Raw genomic sequence first — 5,770 nt, forward strand, 5'->3', positions numbered from 1 at the left:
TCCCAAAGCACGTTTTTACAGCTGTTGCAATAGACATAACATGAGGTAGTATTAGTCCTTTCCAAAAGCCTTACCTTTTGCCCCACTCCCAAATTGAGTCATGCTGGACTTGTTAAAGAGCTTCTCTCCTTCTGGCTGTACAGTGGAAACACTTTTCCACCTCAACCCTACCAATCAGACTCAACCTAAGACCACTGTTGAATCCTTCCTGACTCAGTTCACTCCTCCATCCAACTGTGGTCCACCCCTACTGCCCCCAAATCACCCTCTTTTAACTTTGCAGAACTTCTTAATTTTGCCTCACCATCATTCTCCAAATCCCTCAACATGCATGCTAACCTTACATCCACCAGAAGAGTAGCAATCAACTACAGAAAATTTGATCCCAGGCTTGTGATTCTACCAGCTGACAAAGGTCCACCACTGTTGATTTGAATGTCAAGAATTATCTGGGAAGGTCTCTGCCAGCTGTCTGATTCGTCCACTTACAAATACTGCCATAGTGACCCCATTCCAGATAGGTATCAGGATCTCCAGGCTCCCCTCAAATCGTTATGCACATCCCAGAACAGCTCCCCAGAGTCTATATATCTCTCCTTACCTCTCCCACATGCTTCCTAAAGTATGTAAACCCAGCCACTCAGGAGGCTCCATTGTGGCTGGTTACTGTGCTCCCACTGAGAGAATCTCTGTTCTCACTGATCAACACCTTCAGCCCATCACCCACGACCTACCTTCCTATATAAAAGATGGCAACCATCTCCTTCACCAACTCTCCTTAGTTCCTTTTCCTTTACCAGACAGTGCTCTGATCATCACTGTTGTTGCTACCTCTCTTTATACTAACATCGCTAATGCCCAAGGCCTTACCACTTTTGAACGCTACCTTTCCCAGTGCCCAACGGATTCCAGATCAACAACCTCCTTTCTAGTCACTATGACCAACTATATCCTCACCCATGATTACTTCTCCTTTCAAGGCATCACCTACAAACAAATCCATAGCAATGTGCACCCACATGGCACAATCATGCCAACCTATTCATGGGCCATCTAGAGGAATCCTTCCTAAGCCCCCAGAATCCCAAACCTGTCACCTGGTTTAGATTCACTGAAGATACCTTCACGATCTGGACCAAAGGTCAGGAGGTCCTGTCCATATTCCCTTAGAACCTCAACACCTTTCCCATTCACTTCAACTCGTCCTCCTCAACCCGATAACCAGCCTTCCTCAATGTTGACATCCATATCACAGATGGCTACATCTGCATTTCTGCCCATAACAAACCTACCAGTCTCCAGCAATATCTCCACTTCGACAACTGCCACCCACTCCATACCATGAAGTCCCTTCCATTCAGTCTACACACCTGTGGCCAGGCTGTATGAGGAGCAGTCCATCTTAAAATATTCCAGGGGACCCACTGAGGCCTTCACAGGCAATAATTACCGTGAAACTTCCTGGCAGATTAAAACTGTGTGCTCGACCGAGACTCGAACTCGGGACCTTTGCCTTTCGCGGGCAAGTGCTCTACCAACTGAGCTACCGAAGCACGACTCACGCTCGGTACTCACAGCTTTGCTTCTGCCAGTATCTCGTCTCCTACCTTCCAAACTTTACAGAAGCTCTCCTGCGCAGGAGCTGGAAGCTCCCACAGCCACCAAAACCCAATGACACTTTTTAGATACACACCCACCCACACACACACACACACATACACACACACACAAAACAAAATAACATTGTACATAACTGAGGTAAAAATGGTATGCTGGCATGGGTCACCTGCTGAGTAGTTTGTGAAACACGCTTTGATTGCCATAAAGGCCCGATTCTCGGAAAGGCAACAAAGATGTTCTGGGAAATCTCTTAGTAGAATCCTCTACTTGGACATTAATTCAGATGTGTTTGATCGATTAAATTGGGGGGGGGGGGGTTCTACATGTGATGTTGATTCCAACATTCCTACAAAGAAAAGCACAGTAGAAAAATATTGTGTGTGTAAATATCTGGTACGAATCGCTTGCAAGCATAAAATTTTTTTTTGAGATGTACGTGAACTAGCATTCATGTAATCAGTCATCTGTGTCTGTATCAGACCATGAGGAGTTCATCCACATAGAGTTTATCTGGCTCTAATTGGGCTAGTCATTCTGTGCTGCCTCAATACTTTCCAACATTATTGAGCGTGGACTCATCATGTCATTATCTAAAATTCCTGGAAACAAAATTATCATCAAATAAGCATTGTATTGAAGAATAAATTATTTTTGTAGAAATATGGTTATGAATCATCACTTACGTACACAACTGTCCATAATACCAACTTCCACAAGCTCTTGGATAATAACTGGCTAATCATACAAGACTAATCTACCGCCTGAGATGCGGTTGTCAATTTTCAGGTCAAAGATGTCCATCCAAACATGGGCTGGATGCCTCATCATATTATAATCATCGTCATCATTATAATCAGACGGTGATGGGACCTGGCTATACCCAATCCATGACCCCCATCACATTACCAGTCCTGTGTACTGCGTGGGATTGAGGATTGTCTCAATATTTCCTGAACAAACAAGAAAAGATAACTATGTATTAAAGTCAAGTATAAATATAAATACATGCATGCACATATGTAGAGAGAGAGACATGTGTGTGCACAACTACACAGAATGTTATGATAGGATATAGGCCATTACTTACAGGGATTTTGTGATTGGTGGTGTCATTGAGGGCTAGTTCTGCCATCTTGGATTGCCCAGCATTGGCAGATAGCTGGTGCAACCATCCTGGATCTACAAGCTTCGTTTGTTCTCTGAGGGTTATATAAAGTCTTGGCCATCAACGCAGACTGATTCACAGCCAGTGTAGATGGTTCTGCAGTGTTGAGTTATAAGGATCTTCAACTTGAGCAGCGAACTGGGCAAGGGGGGGGGGGGGGGGGGTTGGTTGTAACTAAATGTCGTCGTCCCCTGCTATGAGTGTCTGCCTAAAATTTCATGTCGGTAAGCGACATAATTAATTCCATTGTCAGGCTAAAATTTTCAAGTGCATGTAATCTATATTGTTGTTCGTCGACAGGGGCACTTGGGATGTGACGAACGTTGCCACAGAGGTGAAGGAGCGGCACACGCCATTGCCACTGTGGGTAAAGGCAGGCGCATACTGCTGGCCGTGGGAGAGGTGGGACACGGGGGGTGGTATGGCACTGGAAAACTGGTTCGGAAGCGAGGGTGGCAAGAGCACTGGCCACATCCTGAAGTGTGGGGGCGCAAAGTGCAGCTGGTCTGCATGAGAGGAAAGACACAGCGTGGGTGTCAGGAAGTGGCGGGCCTCATCCACAAAAAAAGTGGTCGTGAATGATGAGCAAGTAATTACATTTCAGTGTTTCTGCAAATATTCAGAATAAAAGTTAGAATTGTTTACAAATAACGCCTTTCATTCCTACTACTCCTGGCAGTGCAGTGCAACCATATAAAAACACTTTCATAAAGTCCCTGTATGTTCATATACAAAAACTCCTGAGAGTAACAATTAATTCTGCTGTTCACCTTAACCTCGTTGTCGGAGTTCACCAACTTTAAATGTGACTCGTTCTTGTGAAAAACAACTAGCTCTTTATACTCATAAAGTAATAAGTGCTATCAATAGGAGATGTCAAATTGATTCCATATTTTTAGATTTCCAGAAGACTTTAGACACCTTTCCTCACAAGCGTCTTCTAATCAAACTGCGTGCCTACGGAGTATCGCCTCAGTTGTGCGACTGGATTCGTGATTTCCTGTCAGAAAGGTCACAGTTCGTAGTAACAGACGGAAAGTCATCGAGTAAAACAGAAGTAATATCCAGCGTTCCCCAAAGAAGTGTTACAGGCCTTCTATTGTTCCTCATCTATATTAACGACATAGGAGACAATTTCAGTAGCCGTCTTAGATTGTTTGCGGTTGATGCTGTCATTCACCGTCTTGTAAAGTCATCAGACGATCAAAACGACTTGCAAAATGATTTAGATAAGGTAACTGTATGGTGAGAAAAGTGGCAATTGACCCAGAATAAAGAAAAGTGCGAAGTCATTCACAAGAGTACTAAAAGAAATCAGCTAAATTTCGATTACGCGATAAGTCACACAAATCTGAGGGCTGTAAATTAAACTAAATACTTAAGGATTACGATTATAAATAACCTAAATTGAAACTACCACATAGATAATAATTTGGGCAGAGCAAACCAAAGACTGCGATTCATTGGCAGACATTTAGAAGGTGCAACGGGTTTACCAAAGAGACTGCTTACACTACGCTTGTCCGCCCTATTCTGGAGTATTGCTGTGCGTTCTGGTATCCGAATCAGGTGGGAATGACGGATGACATCGAAAAAGCACAAAGAAGGGCAGCTCGCTTTGTATTATCGCGAAATAGGGGAGATAGTGTCACAGACGTGATACGTGAATTGGAGTGGCAATCATTAAAACAAAGGCGTTTTTCGTTGCGACGCGATCTTCTCATGAAATTTCAATCACCAGTTTTCTCCTCCGATTGTGATAACATTCTGTTGGCACCCACCTACATAGGGAGAAATGATCGTCACGATTCGTCCTGTGTGGCCGAGCGGTTCTAGGCGCTTCAGTCTGGAACCACGCGACCGCTACGTTCGCAGGTTCGAATCCTGCCTCGGGCATGGATGTGTGTGATGTCCTTAGGTTAGTTAGGATTAAATAAATGGCTAAGAGCCATTTCAACCATTTTTGATCATTACGATAAAATAAGAGAAATCAGGGCTCGCACGGAAAAATTTAAGTGCTCGTTTTTCCCGCGTGCCGTTCGAGAGTGGAACTGTAGAGAGACAGCATTACGGTGGTTCACTGAACCCTCTGCCAGGCACTTTATTGTGAATGGCAGAGTAATCATGTAGATGTAGATGTAGATGTAGACGTAGAGGCCGGTATCTTTGACTTCCCTGTGACCATTTGACCTTGAGGGCTGAGTCCACCACCTTAAAAAAATTCTGGCAACCATGCAGGCTGCGCCAGTACTCCCAATCAATAGGACAATTGTCTATTTTAGGTTTTTAAATTTTCCACTATTTTACACAAAAATCAGAGGAACATGAAGATGATATCTGTTCTTTCGGACATGTCCGAAAGAACATATACAGGGTTATTACAAATGATTGAAGCGATTTCACAGCTCTACTATAACTTTATTATTTGAGATATTTTCACAATGCTTTGCACACACATACAAAAACTCAAAAAAATTTTTTAGGCATTCACAAATGTTCGATATGTGCCCCTTTAGTGATTCGGCAGACATCAAGCCGATAATCAAGTTCCTCCCACACTCGGCGCAGCATGTCCCCATCAATGAGTTCGAAACAGTAAGGCTTCTGCTTTAGCCTTTTCCGTAAGATTTTCCAAACCGTCGGCTGTGGTACATTTAGCTTCCTGCTTGCTTTATTCGTCGACTTCCGCGGGCTACGCGTGAAACTTGCCCGCACGCGTTCAACCGTTTCTTCGCTCACTGAAGGCCGACCCGTTGATTTCCCCTTACAGAGGCATCCAGAAGCCTTAAACGGCGCATACCATCGCCGAATGGAGTTAGCAGTTGGTGGATCTTTGTTGAACTTCGTCCTGAAGTGTCGTTGCACTGTTATGACTGACTGATGTGAGTGCATTTCAAGCACGACATACGCTTTCTCGGCTCCTGTCGCCATTTTGTCTCACTGCGCTCTCGAGCGCTCTCGAGCGCTCTGGCGGTAGAAACCTGA

This window comes from Schistocerca cancellata, chromosome 7 (assembly GCF_023864275.1).
Source record: "Schistocerca cancellata isolate TAMUIC-IGC-003103 chromosome 7, iqSchCanc2.1, whole genome shotgun sequence".
In the NCBI taxonomy this organism is placed as follows: Eukaryota; Metazoa; Arthropoda; class Insecta; order Orthoptera; family Acrididae; genus Schistocerca; species Schistocerca cancellata.